Here is a 20,782-nt window from a genome sequence, read left to right as displayed (position 1 = left end):
AAAAGGGATTAGCACTCGCTCGTATGTGTGTGTGTGTGTGTGTGTGTGTGTGTGTGTGTGTGTGTGTGTGTAAGGAGGAGAAGGAGGAGCAGTGGGAAAGGGATTTTGAAGAAGTGACGGAGTAAAACGATAGATGTATTGAGGGAGACTGCTCACTTCCTTTCTTGCCACCACCCATGATGGAAGCTACAACTCAAACTTGCTCGCGTTCCAGAGTCCTGCATAGCAAGGAAATGGAAATGCTTTACTACGTCAACAAGTATTTCACTGAAGAGAAAGCTTGTAATGGATTCCTTATCTTACTGCATGGACTGTAAAAGACACCAATGTTTCCAAGAAAACTGTTCAAAGAATCTGCTCGAAACGAGGCCGGACATCACCAGAAAGGATTGTGTTTTTTGTTACCAAAGAAGCGGAGATATTCTGCACCTTTCACCACTATAGACGACTTTGATAAATATGTTGTAAGAAGAACAGTCTTGGCATTTTATGAGAGCCATCAAGTCCTGACTGCTAAAAAAATTCAAGAAGAACTCAAGGAAAAAAAAATATCCTTCAGTGGCTGTAAAACCTCCCTTCACAAGATTCTGCAGGAGATTGGCTTCAAATATGCCAAGGTTGATGGCCGCACATTCCTGATGGAAAGGAGTAATGTTGCGGCAGCTCGCAATACGTTTTTGCAAGACATAAAATAGTCAAGCAGGCCTCCCAAAACATCGTATATCTAGATGAAACTTATATATGGTGGTGTGTAAAAAAAAAAAAAAAAAAAAAAAAAAAAAAAAAAAAAAAAAAATTGATAATAAATAAATATTACATAAATATAATATAAATAATATATATATATATATATATATATATATATATATATATATATATATATATATATATATATATATATATATATATATATATATATATATATATATATATATATATATATATATATGTATATATATATATATATATATATATATATATATATATATATATATATAGAGAGAGAGAGAGAGAGAGAGAGAGAGAGAGAGAGAGAGAGAGAGAGAGAGAGAGAGAGAGAGAGAGAGAGATTATTATAGTTTATTGACAGAATTTTTGCGATTACAAGGAGCTTAAAGTAAAAATCATTTCACTAAAATCATTATATCATATAAAAAGAGCTACAAATAAAAATCCTGTCCAGATAAAATTAACCAATTCACATTGCAAAAAACAAACTTTCTCCAAACTTAACTCCTAAAAAAAAAAAAAAAAAAAAAGAGAGAGAGAGAGAGAGAGAGAGAGAGAGAGAGAGAGAGAGAGAGAGAGAGAGAGAGAGAGAGAGAGAGAGAGAGAGAGAGAGAGAGAGAGAGAGAGATAAACAGGTGTGAAGGAAGGGGAACAGACTGTTAATCCAATAATTGGCGGACGAACTGGCATCGTCGCACTCAAGGGAATTCCAGAATCTGCAATACCTTGAAGGGACTTCATGCTCTGAACCGACTATAGGTCATAATTGGATGCTATCGCCTTGCAGGCAGATTTGGATAAAATGGACGAATAGAAAGACAAATGTCAAATGCAGTTTAATATCAACAAATGCAAAATACTTAGCGTAGATAGAGGAAAACCACAATAAACAAAAAGCTCTGGTAGGCTCTGGGTACGAAAATGATTTAGGAGTTATAGTTAGTTCTGAACTCCGTCTAAGAAAGCAATGCAGAGAGGCGAAAAACAGGGCAAATAGGATATTAGGATTCTTTTTTAGGAGTGTTAAAAGTAGAGGTCCCGAAGTAATATTACAGTAATATTTGGCGCTGGTCAGACCCCATCTAGACTATGCTGTGCAGTTCTGGTCTTCATATTACAGGAAGGATATAGGTCTATTAGAATCAGTACAAAGGACTAAAAGGATACAGGCAGTGAGGAGCATTCCTTACGAAGCGAAATTGAAGCTGTTAAATTTACATTCTTTAGAGAGACGTAGGTTAAGAGGGGATCTGATAAAAGGCTTTAAGTGGTATAAGTGTTATATCAAGGGGGGCGTAAGCAAAATTCTTAGGTTCAGTAACGAAGACGAAGAACAGGTCATCGATGAGGGGAGGGGGAAGTGAGGTCATATGGTGGGGAGAGAAGGATGGAGAGAGAGAGAGAGAGAGAGAGAGAGAGAGAGAGAGAGAGAGAGAGAGAGAGAGAGAGAGAGAGAGAGAGAGAGAGAGAGAGAGAGAGAGAGAGAGAGAGAGTAATAATGTTAATAAATAAGGAAACAAAAAGTAATGATAACAATAAAATTATATTAATAACTGAAAAAGAGGCACACACACACACACACACACACACACACACACACTTGTTGGCCACTTAGAACGAAGTCTCGGCTTGTCACTGTGCTGACTCCAGTACGTGCTTCTCTCTCTCTCTCTCTCTCTCTCTCTCTCTCTCTCTCTCTCTCTCTCTCTCTCTCTCTCTCTTCTCTCTCTCTCTCTCTCTCTCTCTCTCTCTCTCTCTCTCTCTCTCTCTCTTTTACAAATATTTACAGAAAAGCTTAAAATTCCACGTTGAGTATGGAATTATTTAAAAAGCCTATGATAGTATTACTTACAGGAATAACACTATACATACTTAACATAAAGATAATAATAGTAATACAATAATACCATAAAATAATAAAAATTTAAAGCGCCAGTGGGGACAGGTGCGTGCTACGCCAGCTGTGGGCTGCTAGCTTCACCTGGTGCGTGGACATGTCCTGCACTTGGGGCGTGGCCGCCGTGAATATGTTCCACATCCGCGAAGTCCTGGCTGTGTAGGTGCGCTGGTGTTGGCTAGAGCGAGATCGAGGCACCTTCACTACTAGCTCGTCGCTACTAGCCGCAGCTCTGGTGCATCTCTGCACTGTGTGGGGCAGCAGCCTCAGGGGGTCGAGGTGAGGGACCCTCTGCACCTGAGTTTTGTGGCACACCACTAGTGCCGACACGTCCCGGCGGTGCTCCAGTGACGTTACTGGTGGTGGGTGCTGTTGGTCCTCATCGGTGGCCACCAAGCGCAGGGCTCGCCGCTGCACAGCATCCAGTCTCTGTATGTGGGTGGTGGCACTCGATATCCAGGACAGGGCACCGTGCTCCATACATGGGCGTATCTGTGCCCTGTATAGCGTGAGGATGCCCCGTGGGTCGAGGGTGTTCGCCATCCTGTGCAGGGCAGAAACTCGGAGCGATGTGGTGATCGAAGCGTAGGCCGCGGTCCACAGACACGCCCAGGATCTTGATGTAATCCTGAAGTGGCAGGCTCTTGCCTCCAAAACGCAGTTGTCCTGAGACTGCGTGTGAGGCACCTGGGGACCGCGAGATGACCATCGCCTGCGTCTTCTCAGGAGCGAAGTTAACCTGCCACATCTTTCCCCACTGCTCCACCAGTCCGAGCTGCCTGTTCAGCTCAGTGACGGCACGCTGACTGTCGAGGCGGCAGTAGGAGCGGGGAGAGTGTGCAGTCGTCGGCGTATGCTGCCACAGATAACAGCTGCCGGAGGAGGTCGTCGATGTATGTGTTCCATAGGACTGGGCCCAAGACGGAGCCTTGTGGAACTGAGCCCCGGACAGGTGAAGGCCTTGATGACTGCCCATTGACTACTACCTGAAGGGTCCGAAGGGTCCTACCCTGGAGGTAATCTTCGAGCAGCATTAGCAGGTCACCTTGGACACCCTTGGCGCGAAGCTTTTCAATGAGCCCCGCGTGCCAGACCCTGTCAAAAGCCCCAGCAATGTCCAGGGCCACCACAAGGGTGTCCAGGTCTTCTTCCAGGGCATCTTGCCAGTCCTTGGAGAGGATGAGGAGGAGGTCTGCGGTGGATCTGCCAGGCCTGAACCCAAACTGCCTGTCTGAGAGGGGGTGGTTTTCGCTCAGGTGTTGGCAGATGGCAGCAGCCACTATTTGCTCCAGTAACTTGCCCAGCACTGAGAGCAGGGAGATGGGTCTGTAGTTGCTGGGCTCAGACCCTTGAGTTTTTTCTTGTGGACCGGAACCACACGCGCTTCCTTCCATACTGAGGGCCACTTCTTCTCCCTCAGGCAAGATGTGAAGACGATGGTTGGAGGAGCTGACAGCTCTCTAGCGCAGTGCTTGAGGAGCCGTGGGCTGACGTCATCCGGGCCTGTGGCTTTACCCACATCCACCGCACCGAGTAGCCGCTCAACCTGCTCTGCCGTCACCAGGACAGTGGTGACAGTGCAATCAGTTTCCGGGGCCAGCTGTGGTACAGGTCGTGCCGAGTCATCAACCTTCATCTTGTTGGCGAAAAGCTCGGCGAGGAATGTGGCCTTGTCTGCACTACTCGTGGCAGTGGATCCGTCAGGTCTGGTGAGTGGAGGAAGAGTCTCGCGGTGACATGCTCCTTGCTGCTCCTTCACCAGATTCCACCAGGTCTTGTTGCCAACACCTGGGCCACTGAGCTTTCGCCTTCTGTCCTCCCTTAGCTGATTCCTCCCCCATCTGCAGATGGACGTCATCCTCTTACTCTCTCTCTCTCTCTCTCTCATTACTATTATTATTATAATTATTATTATTATTATTATTATTTTTATTATTATTATTATTATTATCATTATTATCATTAGAGAGAGAGAGAGAGAGAGAGAGAGAGAGAGAGAGAGAGAGAGAGAGAGAGAGAGAGAGAGAGAGAGAGAGAGAGAGAGAGAGAGAAATTAGGGAGTGGCGTGGGGACAGAGGGTGGGAAACTTTTACCTTTACCTGGGGCTTAACACTTAAGTGAAATGCAAAATGTATCTACTGTTTTGCGTTTTCATCACTTAGACTTATACCACGTTGAGGTTTTCATGATAGTACTTAGTTATGAAAAAAATAAATAATTAAATAATAATAATGGTCATAATTATAATAATAATAATCATAATAATAATAATAAAAAGAAAATTAATCTATTTACCATAATAGTTAGCTTATTCAAAGTTGTGTAATTTGCTTAAGTGCCATTACGCAAAATTTCCGTATAGAATAAGAATGTGCACATAACAGTAATATAATTACCAATTTCACAACTATCTTTAAAGGAGAAGTAATGTTTAGCTATCCGTCAACTTAATTGGCGATACATCCAGTTACGGGGCTCTAGGGCTGGTAGGTGAGTCTTCCAAGTGTGGATGACGGACTTACGGGCTTGTATATCGGGGCCCATGTGGGTCGCAGCCTTCCTTCTACAATGGGTGAGGTGCCTGAAATATAGGCGGATGGTTGTGAACTTCATGTCGCGGCTTTTTTTTTGGGGGGGGGGGTAATGCGCTGTGCCAGTGAGGTTCCGCTTGTTCCTTTTCTTGTTATTACAGTTTTTTTTTTTTATTTGGCGTGCAGTCGGACATTGGCGAACCTTACTGATTGTTTGTAATTCTATAGACATTGTATTAATAATTGAGATAATATTTAACAGAAATACTACACGGTAAGAGAGTATAAATACGTTGACAAAAGAGTGACTCAGTTGTAGTAGGCGAAAGCCATGATAAACAACTAAAGAACATAAGAACACACCTTGGCAGAATACCTACCAAGGACATGTAGCAGCTCTTTCCCAGACAATTTCAATTTCAATTCGCTATAACTCAATTATTTTTTTCGTGAGTCCATCGCAATGAAAATAATCAATAGTATAATTAATTCGGCGTCTAATGGTATTTGTCCCTGGTCAGTGAGATTGTACAAGCACATATTTTCTGCGCTTCATACATTGCCTCCCTCATCGCGCCTCCTGGCGCCTCGCACCCAGAGCTTGGGCGGCTGTCCCAGGGGATGATCATACGTGCGCTCTGCGTCCCCACTGTATCACCTCAGTTTTTCTTTTAATATACGGCAGTCTTTCTACAATCGTGTTTCCCTTCACCCTTGGGAAAACTTGAACCACAGCCACAACCGTACATCCAGTACAAAATCACATTTAATTAATGTATGAAAATTCCTGAAAACTGACTGTATCCTTATTTATCATATCACTCGGTACAAACTTACTGTTGATCATAAGAAGATCATTGTGGTTTTATTTTGAAGCTTGCAAGATATTTTTGCTTTTGAAAAATATACATAAATAAATAGCAAAAATATGAGCATAACACGATTTTTATCTTGCCATGATTAGCTCTGTTCTATACTGCGCTTCACAGAGGCTTAAATTTTGCACCAAATTCTATAAGTGTCCCCTATATATCCACGCCACCGCTCAGAAAAAAAAAAAAAAAACAATAATAATAAAAAAAAAAGAAGAAAAAAAATAGAGAGAGAGAGAGAAAGAGAGAGAGAGAGAGAGAGAGAGAGAGAGAGAGAGAGAGAGAGAGAGAGAGAGAGAGAGAGAGAGAGAGAGAGAGAGAGAGAGAGAGAGAGAGAGAGAGAGAGAGAGAGAGAGAGAGATTCTGCAACTTAGTAATGAGTTATGATACCGTGTAAAAAATATTAAAGAAATTATAAGATGCAATATATATATATATATATATATATATATATATATATATATATATATATATATATATATATATATATATATATATATATATATATAATGACCTCACTAAACGTTTCCCTTTGTGTCTCACAACACTAGGGGGCAGTCACAGCCAGCCCTCTAAAGACAACTCTCTTCCTCCACACAAAACTACAAGCACCTAATAACACACACACCCTTCACTCAAAAAATTTTAAAATCATGGCGACTCCTACACCAGCCTCGGAGTCCCCATCTGGGGAGGGGACCATAAATGTCCCCAGGTCGGACTGCCTTTCTGTCGACGACCTTAAGTGTCTTGACACCTCCCTCAACTTTTTCTTCATTAACTTCTGCAACATTCGCGGTCTAAGATCTAATTTTCAATCTGTAGAACACCACCTCTCCTCTTTTAAACCTCATTTTCTTTTCCTCACTGAAACTCAGGTGTCTGAGGCAACTGACAGTAGCCCCTTTTCTGTTCCCTCCTACTTTCTCTATCCTCATTTTCGATCCAAAGCTGGATGCTTCGTTTATGTGCGAAATGACTTAACCTGCTCTCTTGCCCACGCTCTTGAATCTCCTGAGTTTTCCACCATCTGGCTACGACTACAGAGTCATTCTCATACTAAATTTATCTGTGCTGTATACCTCTCTCCTAACTCCTCTGACTATAAGAAATTCTTTGACTACATAACTTCCAAAGTGGAGCACATTCTGACCCTCTTCCCTTTTGCAGAGATCTCCATTCTTGGAGACTTCAATGTTCACCACCAGCTTTGGCTTTCCTCTCCCTTCACTGACCATCCTGGTGAACTAGCCTACAACTTTGCTATCCTCCATGACCTAGAGCAATTGGTATAACACCCTACTCGTATTCCTGACCGTCTTGGAGATACGCCCAACATTCTTGACCTTTTCCTGACCTCTAATCCTTCTGCTTATGCTGTCACCCTTTCTTCTCCGTTGGGCTCCTCCGATCACAATCTCATATCTTTACCTTGTCCTATCACTCCAATCCCTCCTCAGGATCCCCCTAAGCGAAGGTGCCTCTGGCGTTTTGCCTCTGCTACTTGGGGGGACCTGAGGAGGTACTTTGCTGATTTTCCTTGGAATGACTACTGCTTCCGTGTCAGAGACCCGTCTTTGTGTGCTGAGCGCATAACAGAGGTGATAGTGTCTAGCATGGAGGCGTACATTCCTCACTCTTTTTTTCGTCCTAAACCTTCTAAACCTTGGTTTAACACAGCTTGTTCTCGTGCTATACATGATAGAGGTGGCCCACAAAAGGTACTTAAGCCTTCCATCACCAGAATCTCATGCACTTTATATTTCTGCCCGGAACCGTGCCAAGTCTGTTCTCCAACTAGCCAAAACTCCTTCATTAACAGAAAATGTCAAAACCTTTCAAGATCTAACTCCCCTCGTGATTTCTGGCATCTAGCCAAAAATATCTCCAATAACTTTGCTTCTTCTTCTTTCCCTCCTCTACTTCAACCAGATGGCACCACTGCTATCACATCTATTTCTATAGCTGAACTCTTTGCTCAAACCTTTGCTAAAAACTCTACCTTGGACGATTCTGGGCTTGTTCCTTCCTCTCCTCCACCCTCTGACTAATTCATGCCACCTATTAAAATTCTTCGCAATGATGTTTTCCATGCCTTCGCTGGCCTAAACCCTCGGAAGGCTTATGGACCTGATGGGGTCCCTCCAATTGTTCTCCGAAACTGTGCCTCCGTGCTTGCACCTTGCCTAGTCAAACTCTTTCAGCTCTGTCTGTCAACATCTACATTTCCTTCTTGCTGGAAGTTTGCCTACATTCAACCTGTTCCTAAAAAGGGTGACCACTCTAATCCCTCAAACTACCGTCCTATTGCTTTAATTACCTGCTTATCTAAAGTTTTTGAATCTATCCTCAACAGGAAGATTTTTAAACATATATCACTTCACAACCTTCTATCTTATCGCCAGTATGGATTCCGTCAAGGCCGCTCTACTAGTGATCTTCTGGCTTTCCTTACTGAGTCTTGGTCATCCTCTTTTAGAGATTTTGGTGAAGATTTTGCTGTTGCCTTGGACATATCAAAAGCCTTTGACAGAGTCTGGCACAAAGCTTTGATTCCCAAACTTTTTTTTTTTTTTTTTATGTAGGAAGGACACTGGCCAAGGGCAACAAAAATCTAATAAAAATAAAATGCCCACTGAAATGCCAGTCCCTTAAAAGGGTCAAAGCAGTGGTCAAAAATTGGTATATAAGTGTCTTGAAACCTCCCTCTTGAAGGAATTCAAGTCATAGGAAGGTGGAAATACAGAAGCAGGCAAGGAGTTCCAGAGTTTACCAGAGAAAGGGATGAATGATTGAGAATACTGGTTAAGTCTTGCATTAGAGAGGTGGACAGAATAGTAGTGAGAGAAAGAAGAAAGTCTTGTGCAGCTGGGCCGCAGGAGGAGGGGAGGCATGCAGTTAGCAAGATGAAAAGAGCAGTTGGCATGAAAACAGCGGTAGAAGACAGCTAGATATGCAACATTGCGTCGGTGAGAGAGGGGCTGAAGACAGTCAGTTAGAGGAGAGGAGTTGATGAGACGAAAAGCTTTTGATTCCACCCTGTCTAGAACAGCAGTATGAGTGGAACCCCCCCAGACATGTGAAGCATACTCCATACATGGACGGATAAGGCCCTTGTACAGAGTTAGCAGCTGGGGGGGTGAGAAAAACTGGCGGAGACGTCTCAGAACACCTAACTTCATAGAAGCTGTTTTAGCTAGAGATGAGATGTGAAGTTTCCAGTTCAGATTATAAGTAAAGGACAGACCGAGGATGTTCAGTGTAGAAGAGGGGGACAGTTGAGTGTCATTGAAGAAGAGGGGATAGTTGTCTGGAAGATTGTGTCGAGTTGATAGATGGAGGAATTGAGTTTTTGAGGCATTGAACAATACCAAGTTTGCTCTGCCCCAATCAGAACTTTTAGAAAGATCAGAAGTCAGGCGTTCTGTGGCTTCCCTGCGTGATATGTTTACCTCCTGAAGAGTTGTACGTCTATGAAAAGACGTGGAAAAGTGCAGGGTGGTATCATCAGCATAGGAGTGGATAGGACAAGAAGTTTGGTTTAGAAGATCATTAATGAATAATAAGAAGAGAGTGGGTGACAGGACAGAACCCTGAGGAACACCACTGTTAATAGATTTAGGAGAAGAACAGTGACCGTCTACCACAGCAGCAATAGAACGGTCAGAAAGGAAACTTGAGATGAAGTTACAGAGAGAAGGATAGAAACCGTAGGAGGGTAGTTTGGAAATCAAAGCTTTGTGCCAGACTCTATCAAAGGCTTTTGATATGTCCAAGGCAACAGCAAAAGTTTCACCAAAGTCTCTAAAAGAGGATGACCAAGACTCAGTAAGGAAAGCCAGAAGATCACCAGTAGAGCGGCCTTGACGGAACCCATACTGGCGATCAGATAGAAGGTTGTGAAGTGATAGATGTTTAAGAATCTTCCTGTTGAGGATAGATTCAAAAACTTTAGATAAGCAGGAAATTAAAGCAATAGGACGGTAGTTTGAGGGATTAGAGCGGTCACCCTTTTTAGGAACAGGTTGAATGTAGGCAAACTTCCAGCAAGAAGGAAAGGTAGATGTTGACAGACAGAGCTGAAGGAGTTTGACTAGGCAAGGTGCAAGCACGGAGGCACAGTTTCGGAGAACAATAGGAGGGACCCCATCAGGTCCATAAGCCTTCCGAGGGTTTAGGCCAACGAGGGCATGGAAAACATCATTACGAAGAATTTTAATATGTGGCATGAAGTAGTCAGAGGGTGGAGGAGAGGGAGGAACAAGCCCAGAATCGTCCAAGGTAGAGTTTTTAGCAAAGGTTTGAGCAAAGAGTTCAGCTTTAGAAATAGATGTGATAGCAGTGGTGCTATCTGGTTGAAGTAGAGGAGGGAAAGAAGAAGAAGCAAAGTTATTGGAGATATTTTTGGCTAGATGCCAGAAATCACGAGGGGAGTTAGATCTTGAAAAGTTTTGACATTTTCTGTTAATGAAGGAGTTTTTGGCTAGTTGGAGAACAGACTTGGCATGGTTCCGGGCAGAAATATAAAGTGCATGAGATTCTGGTGAAGGAAGGCTTAAGTACCTTTTGTGGGCGACCTCTCTATCATGTATAGCACGAGAACAAGCTGTGTTAAACCAAGGTTTAGAAGGTTTAGGACGAGAAAAAGAGTGAGGAATGTATGCCTCCATGCCAGACACTATCACCTCTGTTATGCGCTCAGCACACAAAGACGGGTCTCTGACACGGAAGCAGTAGTCATTCCAAGGAAAATTAGCAAAATACCTCCTCAGGTCCCCCCAACTAGTAGAGGCAAAACGCCAGAGGCACCTTCACTTAGGGGGATCCTGAGGAGGGATTGGAGTGTTAGGACAAGATAAAGATATGAGATTGTGATCGGAGGAGCCAAACGGAGAAGAATGGGTGACAGCATAAGCAGAAGGATTAGAGGTCAGGAAAAGGTCAAGAATGTTGGGCGTATCTCCAAGACGGTCAGGAATACGAGTAGGGTGTTGCACCAATTGCTCTAGGTCATGGAGGATAGCAAAGTTGTAGGCTAGTTCACCAGGATGGTCAGTGAAGGGAGAGGAAAGCCAAAGCTGGTGGTGAACATTGAAGTCTCCAAGATTGGAGATCTCTGCAAAAGGGAAGAGGGTCAGAATGTGCTCCACTTTGGAAGTTAAGTAGTCAAAGAATTTTTTATAGTCAGAGGAGTTAGGAGAGAGGTATACAGCACAGATAAATTTAGTATGAGAATGATTCTGTAGTCGTAGCCAGATGGTGGAAAACTCGGAAGATTCAAGAGCGTGGGCACGAGAGCAGGTTAAGTCATTGCACACATAAACGCAGCATCCAGCTTTGGATCGAAAATGAGGATAGAGAAAGTAGGAGGGAACAGAAAAGGGGCTACTGTCAGTTGCCTCAGACACCTGAGTTTCAGTGAGGAAAAGAAGATGAGGTTTAGAAGAGGAGAGGTGGTGTTCTACAGATTGAAAATTAGATCTTAGACGGCGAATGTTGCAGAAGTTAATGAAGAAAAAGTTGAGGGGGGTGTCAAGACACTTAGGGTTGTCGACGGAAAGGCAGTCCGACCTGGGGACATTTATGGTCCCGTCCCCAGATGGGGACTCCGAGGTTGGTGTAGGAGTCGACATGATTTTAAAATTTTTTGAGTGAAGGGTGTGTGTGTTATTAGGTGCTTGTAGTTTTGTGTGGAGGAAGAGAGTTGTCTTTAGAGGGCAGGCTGTGACTACCCCCTTGTGTTGTGAGATACAAAGGGAAACGTTCAGTGAGGTCACAGCTGGGTTTAATGATAAGTTCACAGCACCCCCTGAACAGTGCTTTAGACCTCACTGGGAGTAATTATCGTTTCGGCAGGTGTCTACTGCCTCCTCCTCCTCTTAAGGTTTCTATCCTCTCTGTAACTTCATCTCAAGTTTCCTTTCTGACCGTTCTATTGCTGCTGTGGTAGACGGTCACTGTTCTTCTCCTAAATCTATTAACAGTGGTGTTACTCAGGGTTCTCTCCTGTCGCCCACTCTCTTCTTATTATTCATTAATGATCTTCTAAACCAAACTTATTGTCCTATCCACTCCTATGCTGATGATACCACCCTGCACTTTTCCACGTCTTTTCATAGACGTCCAACCCTTCAGGAAGTAAACATATCACGCAGGGAAGCCACAGAACGCCTGACTTCTGATCTTTCTAAAAAGTTCTGATTGGGGCAGAGAAAACTTGGTATTATTCAATGCCTCAAAAACTCATTTCCTCTATCTATCAACTCGACACAACCTTCCAGACGACTATCCCCTCTTCTTCAATGACACTCAACTGTCCCCCTCTTCTACACTGAACATCCTCAGTCTGTCTTTTACCTATAATCTGAACTGGAAACTTCACATCTCATCTCTAGCTAAAATAGATTCTATGAAGTTAGGTGTTCTGAGACGTCTCCGCCAGTTTTTCTCACCCCCTAGCTGCTAACTCTGTAAAAGGGCCTTATCCGTCCATGTATGGAGTATGCTTCACATGTCTGGGGGGGTTCCACTCATACTGCTCTTCTAGACAGGGTGGAATCAAAAGCTTTTCGTCTCATCAACTCCTCTCCTCTAACTGACTGTCTTCAGCCTCTCTCTCACCGCCGCAATATTGCATATCTAGCTGTCTTCTACCGCTATTTTCATGCTAACTGCTCTTTTGATCTTGCTAACTGCATGCCTCCCCTCCTTCCGCGGCCTCGCTGCACAAGACTTTCTTCTTTTTCTCACCCCTATTCTGTCCACCTCTCTAACGCAAGAGTTAACCAGTATTCTCAGTCATTCATCCCTTTCTCTAGTAAACTCTGGAGCTCCCCTTCTGCTTCTGTATTTCCACCTTCCTATGACTTGAATTCCTTGAAGAGGGAGGTTTCAAGACACTTATCCACCAATTTTTGACCACTGCTTTGACCCTTTTATGGGACTGGCATCCCAGTGGGCATTTTTTTTTATTAGATTTTTGTTGCCCTTGGCCAGTATCCTTCATACATAAAAAAAAAAATAAATAAAAATAAAAAAATAAATAAAAATAAATATATATATATATATATATATATATATATATATATATATATATATATATATATATATATATATATATATATATATATATATATATATATATATATATATATATATATATATATATATATATATATATATATATATATATATATATATATATATATATATATATATATATATATATATATATATATATATATATATATATATATATATATATATATATATATATATATATATATATATATATATATATATATATATATATATATATATATATATATATATATATATATATATATATATATATATTCTTTTTTTTTATTTTCAGAACGTTGTGACTTCTATAGACTTAGAGAAAGGTTCCTGCCCTACCTTTTATCTACCATTGTGCAAAAAGGGAGCCTCCTGAAAACACCTATGAGTCTGAGGTAAATATTGCATATGAAAAAGACAACAAATATTACAGTATCATGGATTAAAAGTGTGTGTTTATGAATGTGTGTGTGTGTGTGTGTGTTTGTGTGTGTGTGTGCGTGTGTGTGTGTGTGTGTGTGTGTGTGTGTGTGTGTGTGTGTGTGTGTGTGTGTGTGTGTGTGTGTGTGCGTGTGCGTGTGCGTATTTTTTTTTCTTTCATGTAGCAGGAGCACCGGCCAAGGGCACCAAATATCCAATAAAATAAAAAAAAAAAATAAAAAAAAGAGCCCACTGAGATGCCGGTCTCAGAAAAGAGTCCAAAGCGTTAGTAAAAAAAAATTAAGGATAAGTGCCTTGAAACCTCCCTCTCGAAGGAATCCAACTGATAGGAAGGTGGAAATACATAAGCAGGCAGGGAGTTCCAGAGTTTACCAGAGAAAGGGATGAAAATAATGGTTAACTCTTGCATTAGTGAGGTGGACAGATTCTTTTTTTTTTATTTTTTTATGTAGGAGGGACACTGACCAAGGGCAACATAAATCCAGTAAAAAAAATAGCCCATTGAGAAGCCACTCCCAGAAAATGGTCCAAAGCGGTTGTCAAAAATTAAAGGATAAGTGCCTTGAAACTTCCCTCTTGAAGAATTCAAGAATATCATAGGAAGGTGAAAATAGAGAAGCAGGCAAAGTTTACAAGAGAAAGGGATGAATGATTGAAAATACTGGTTAACTCTTGCATTAGAAAAGTGAAGAGAACAAGGGTCATAGAAAGAAGAAAGTCTTGTGCAACGAGGCCGCGGGAGGAGGGGAGGCATGCAGTTAGCAAGATCAGAAGAGCAGTTAACACGGAAATAGCGGTAGAAGAAAGCTAGAAATGCAACATTGCGGCGATGAGAGAGAGGCTGAAGACAGTCAGAGGAGTTGAAACGAAAATCTTTTGATTCCACCCAGTCTAGAAGAGCCGTATGAGTGGAATCCCCCAGATATGTCAAGCATACTGCATATATATATATATATATATATATATATATATATATATATATATATATATATATATATATATATATATATATATATATATATATATATATATATATATATATATATATATATATATATATATATATATATATATATATATATATATATATATATATATATATATATATATGATAAGGCCCTTCTACAAATTTAGCAGCTGGTGGGGTAAGAAAAAAACTGGCGGAGACGTCTCAGAACGCTTAACTTCATATAAGTTGTTTTAGCTAGAGATAAGATGTAAAGTTTCCGATTCAGATTATAAGTAAAGGATAGGCCGAGGATATTCAATGTAGAAGAAGGGGGACAGTTGAGTGTCATTGAAAAAGAGAGAATAGTTGTTTGGAAGGTTGCATCGAGTTGGTAGATCGAGGAATTGAGTTATTGAGGCATTGAACATTACCAAGTTTAGCCTTCCCCAATCAGAAATTTTAGAAAGATCGGAAGTCAGGCGTTCTGTCTATTCCATGCGTGAAATTTTTACTTCCTGAAGTGTTGGACGTCTATGAAAAGACGTGGAAAAGTGCAGGGTGGTATCATCAGGGTAGGAGTGGGTAGGACAATAAGTTTGGTTTAGAAGGTCATTGATGAATAAGAAGAAGAGAGTGGGTGACAAGACAGAACTCTGAGGAACATCATTTTTAATAGATTTAAGAGAAGAACAATGACGTCTACCCCAGCAGCAACAGAACGGTCACAAATGAAACTTGAGATGAAGTTACAGAGAGAAGGACAGAAGCCGTAGGAGAGTAGTTTGGAAATCAAAGCTTTGTACCGCATTCTATCAAAAGCTTTTGATATATCCAAGGCAACAGCAAAAGTTTCATCAAAATTTCTAAAAGAGGATGACCAAGACTCAGTAAGAAAAGCCAGATCACTCGCAGTCCTTCCTTGATGGAACCCTTACTGGCAATCAGATAGAAGGTTGTGAAGTGATAGATGTTTAAGAATCTTCCTGTTGAGGATAGATTTAAAAACATAAGATAAGCGGGAAATTAAATCAATAGGACGGTAGTTTGAGGAATTAGAGCGGTCTCCCTTTTTAGGAACAGGCTGAATGAAGGCAAACTTCCAGCAAGAAGGAAAGACAGGAAAGATGTTGACAGCTAGAGATGAAAGAGTTTGACTAGTTTCGGAGAACAATAGGAGGGATCCCATCAGGTCCATAAGGCTTCCGAGGGTTTCCGCCAGTGAGAGCACGGAAAACATCATTGCGGAGAAATTTAATAGGTAGCATGAAGTAGTCAGAGGGTGGAGGAGAGGCAGGAACAAGCCCTGAATCGTCCAAGGTAGAGTTTTTAGCAAAAATTTGAGCGAACGGTTCAGCTTTAGAGATAAATATGATATCAGTGGTGCCATCTGATTGCAAAAAAAAAAAAAAAAGAGGGAAAGAAGAAGAAGCAAAGTTATTGGAGATATTTTTTGGCTAGATGCCAGAAGTCACGAGGGGAGTTAGATCTTGAAAGATTTTGACACTTGTGGGCCACCTCTCTATCATGTATAGTAAAAGGAAAACAAGCAGTGTTAAACCAAGGTTTGGAAGTAAGAAAGTGAGTGAGGAATGTATGCCTCCATGCCAGACACTATCAACTCTGTTAAGAGCTCGGCACACAAAGACGGATCTCTGGCACAGACGCAGTAGTCATTCTATGGGAAATCAGCAAAATGCCTCCTCAGGTCCCCCCAACTAGCACAGGCAAAACGCCAGAGGCATCTCCTCTTAGGGGGGATCCTAAGGAGGGATTGGAGCGATAGGACAAGATACAGATATGAGATTGTGATCGGGGGAGCCCAACGGAAAAGGGAGGGTGACATCATAAGCAGAATGATTAGAGGTCAGGAAAAGGTCAAGAATGTTTGATGTATCTTCAACATGGTCAGAAAGAAACACGAGTAAGGTGTTGCACTAATTGCTGTAGGTCGTGGAGGATAGCAAAGCTAAAGGCTAGTTCACCAGGATGGTCAGTGAAGGGAGAGGAAAGCCAAAGCTGGTGAACATTGAAGGTCCCAAGAATAGAGTTCTCTACAAAAGGGAAGAGAGTTAGAATGTGCTCCACTTTGGAATTTAAGTACTCAAAGAATTTTATAGTCAGAGGAGTTAGGTGAGAGGTATGCAGCACAGATAAATATAGTCTGAGAGTGACTCTCTAATCGTAGCAAGATGGTGGAAAACTCGGAAGATTCAAGAGCGTGGGCAAGAAAGCAGGTTAAGTTGTGAGGCATATAGACCCATAAACCTCCAGTTTTAGATTGAAAATGAGGATAGAGAAAGCAGCAAGGCTCAGAAAAGAGGCTACTGTCAGTTGCTTCAGACACATGTGTTTCGGTGAGGAGAATAAGATGAGGTTTAGAAGAGGAGAGGTGGTATTCTACTGACTGAATATTAAATGTAAGACCGCGAATGTTGGAGAACTTAATAAAAAAAAAAAAGTTGAGGGGAGGTGTCAAGATACTTAAAGTCGTTATTAAAAGAGCAGTCCGACATGTTGATATTTGTGGTCCCATCACTAGATGGGGACTCCGAGGCTGGTGTAGGAGTAACCATGATAATTTTGAATTTTTGAGTTAAGGGTGTGTGTGTTTTTAGGTCCTTGTAGTTTTGTGTGAAGGAAGAGAGTTGTCATTAGATGGCAGAACTGTGACTGCGATTTGTGTTGTGATACACAAAGGGAAACGTTCAGTGAAGTCACAGTTGGGTTTAATAAGTTCACAGCTCCCCCTGATCCAGCGCTTTAGACCTCACTGGGAGTAATTATCGTTTCGGCAGGTGCCTACTACCTCCTCCAGAGAGAAAAAAAAAATCTTGTGCAGCTAGGCCGTGGAACGAGGTAATGCATGCAGTTAACAAGATCAGAAGAGCAATTAGCATGAAAAGTAGCGGTAGAAGATAGCTAGAGATGCAACATTGCGGCGATGAGAAAGAGGCTTAAGACAGTCAGTTAGAGAAGAGGAGTTGATGAGAAGAAAATCTTTTGATTCCATCCTGTCTAAAAGAGCGGTATGAGTGGAAACCCCCCCAAACATGTGAAGCATACTCCATACATGGACGGATAAGGCTCTTGTTTAGAGCTAGCAACTTGAGGGGTGAGAAAAAACTGGCGGAAACGTCTCAAAAGGCCTAATTTCATAGAAGCGCTCTTAGCTAGAGATATGATGCGAAGTTTCCAGTTTAGGTTATAAGAAAAGGACAGACTGAGGATGTTTAGCGTAGAAAAGGGGGACAATTGAGTGTCATTGAAAAAGAGGAGGTAGTTGTCTGGAGGGTTATGACGAGTTGATAGATGGAAGAATTGAGTTTTTGAGGCATTAAACAATACTAAGTTTGCTTTGGCCCAATCATAAATTCTGGAGAGATTAAAAATCAGGCGTTCTTTTGCTTCCCTGCGTTAACTGTTTACTTCCTGAAGGGTTAGACGTCTATGAAAAGACGTGGTAAAGTGCAGGGTGGTATTATCAGCGTAGGAGTGGATAGGACAAGAAGTTTGGATTAGAAGATCATTGATGAATAATAGGAAGAGAGTGGGTGGCAGGACAGAACCCTGAGGAACACCACTGTTAAGCAGCAATATAACAGTCAGAAAGGGAACTTGAGATAAGATTACAGAGAGAAGGAAAGAAGCTGTAGGAGGGTTGTTTGGAAATCAAAGCTTTGTACCAGACTTTATCAAAAGCTTTTGATATACCTATTTCACTAAAATCTCTAAAAGAGGACGACCAAGACTCAGTAAGGAAAGTCAGATCACCAGTAGAGCGTTCTTGACAGAACCCATACTGGCGATCAGATAGAAGGTTGTGAAGTGACCTATTGCGGAGAGATTAAAAAACTTTAGATCGGCAGGAAATTAAAGCAATAGGACGGCAGTTTGAAGGATTAGAACGGTCATCCTTTTTAGGAACAGGCTTAATGTAGACAAACTTCCAGGAAGAAAGAAAGGTAGATGTTGACAGAGAAAGTCGAAAGAGTTTGACTAGGCAAGGTGCAAGCACGGAGGCACAGTTTCGGAGGACAATAGGAGAGACCCCATCCGGTCCACAAGCCTTAATGGGGTTTAGACCAGCGAGAGAATGGAAAAAAAAAATACTGGGAAAGATGTTAATGTGTAGCATGAAGTAGTCAGAGGAGAGGACGAGAAGGAAGAACAAGGCCTGATCCATCCAAGGTAGAGTTTTTAGCCAAGTTTTGAGTGAAGAGTTCAGATTTAGAAATTGATGAGATGGTAGTGGTGCCATCGGGCTGAAATAAAGGAGGGAATGATGAGGAAGTAAAATTATGGGGAGTTAGATCTTAAACGATTTTGACACTTTCTATTAATAAATGCGTTTTTCGCTAGTTGGAGAACTGAATTGGCATGATTCCGGGCAGAATTATAGAGCGCATGAGATTCAGGTGATAGAATGTTCAAGTGCCTTTTATGGGCCACCTTTCTATGATGTTTAGCACGAGAACAGGCTGTGTTGTACTAAGGTCTGAAAGGTTTAGATCGAGGGAAAGAGTGAGAAATGTACGCCTGCTTTCCAGACACTATTATCTATGTTATGCGCTCAGCACATAGAGATGGGTTTCTGACAGGGGAGCAGTAGTCTTTGCAAGGAAAATCAACATAATTTAAGCAGTTACTGGTGCTGCTTATGTATGGTGACACTAGTGTTCTGGTCCACCCTGGCCACTGTGCTCCCAAATACACATGACAGCTCTGCCGGCGACCGATCAAGTGGGTGCTAGTGTGCTATTCAATGCGGCTTCTGCTGTGAGGCCTATGTGCATGCTGGCTGGTACTACGTCAGCTATGTAAGGGGTTTCACGACACCGTTCTATGTGCTGGAGGGCCAGAGTCTGTAGCTGATCTGCTGGGAGTGCGGCGCACCCAAATCTACTTCCTCCTTCTTTCACCCCTCTATTCTTAACAACAATAAATTTACCTTCTTAGACCCTACCTTATCATTTCCGCCTTAAACCCAAATCCCACCACAACATCACCCATAGGTAGCATCATCCAACATATAGATAGACTCACTGACAAGTCCACCCCTACATAGGACCGATGACAAGACATGACGCTTGACTCCCAAACTTCATCCACTCTCACCGCCCATCCACACCATTCCACACCCAACCAGACCCTCCATGGTGCCAGTTCACCTTCCATAACCCCAGCCACCATCTCCAACAGATTCTCTCTTCTTTCCTCTTCGCCACCACACATGAATCCTTAAATAAAATGGAGTCATCTTCCCTTCGCACCTCAGCATCAGTTTCCGAAGCATCATTAACAAGAAAAGCCGCCGTTCATCAAACCGTCCATACCTATGATCCAGACATTATTCTAGGGACAGATACTTGGCTCACAAAAGACATTCAGGACAGTAAAGTGTTCCCGACTTCCCGACGGACATGACTATACAATGGCCTTACGCAGGAAAGACAACAGACCGTTACCACAGAATCTTAATGCGACAAAGCCGGGACTAGTTGTGACCCTAGCCGCTGAAATTAACATGGATTCTGAAACTATATGGATAAAAATACAGATACAGAGCTGCAGGAAGCCAGGGTTCACTCGTTCGGCCACACCTTGAATAATGCGACACCGTCTGAGACCCACGGACTTACATTAACATTAATCAACTAATTAGAGTCCATGCAAAACAAAGGTGCTATATGGGGCCAGGCGTGAATACAGACACAATACATCTGTCACCTTACTTAAACAACACTTAAAACTAGACACTTTGGAAGCAAGAAGACTAATAGACAGACAACAGATGTTACAGAAGATCGCAAACAAGTAAGTTGACACAAACAAGGACACACTTTTCAACAACACGTTCTATCAAAGGCGGCCACAACTTTAAATAACACACCTATGGAACAAATACTTACATAATCATTGATATATATTTGGAGAGGAGATTTTGAGGGATTAAGAAGGTACCTCCAGAGAGTTGACTGGCAACGGATGGGAGGGAATGGGCAGATGAGATCTAAGACAAGTGTGAGGGAGATAAAGGAAGGCGAGGTTTGAGGTGGTGAAGTTTGAGGGTGGAGGGCAAGAGGAGGTGAGAAATGGCCAGATGAGATGGAGGGATAAGAAAGGGGGAGATGGAATAAGGTGCGAGTATGGGATTAGCGGGTCAGGTCAAGCTGAGATGAGTGAGATTATGTTGAAGCGGGTGGAAGATGGAGGGGAGACAATGAAGGGAGCCAGGATGGAGAGTTTAGGGGAGATAAATGTTGATGAGTTGCATAAATATTTC

At 42.1% G+C, this 20,782-nt stretch overlaps 1 long non-coding RNA gene across 1 annotated transcript in view; it reads left to right on the top strand.

The window, feature by feature from the left end:
* The window catches only part of LOC135110055 (uncharacterized), a 43,508-nt gene that overhangs the window by 4,706 nt on the left and 18,020 nt on the right, over nucleotides 1–20,782 (top strand). Inside the window, exon 2 of the long non-coding RNA XR_010273065.1 lies at nucleotides 13,405–13,504. This is a non-coding gene — a long non-coding RNA (uncharacterized LOC135110055). The remainder of the gene's footprint in view (nucleotides 1–13,404; nucleotides 13,505–20,782) is intronic.

This window comes from Scylla paramamosain, chromosome 19 (genome assembly GCF_035594125.1).
Source record: "Scylla paramamosain isolate STU-SP2022 chromosome 19, ASM3559412v1, whole genome shotgun sequence".
In the NCBI taxonomy this organism is placed as follows: Eukaryota; Metazoa; Arthropoda; class Malacostraca; order Decapoda; family Portunidae; genus Scylla; species Scylla paramamosain.
The sequence above is the reverse complement of the archived record's forward strand: the minus strand, read 5'-3'. Positions and strand labels throughout refer to the sequence as shown.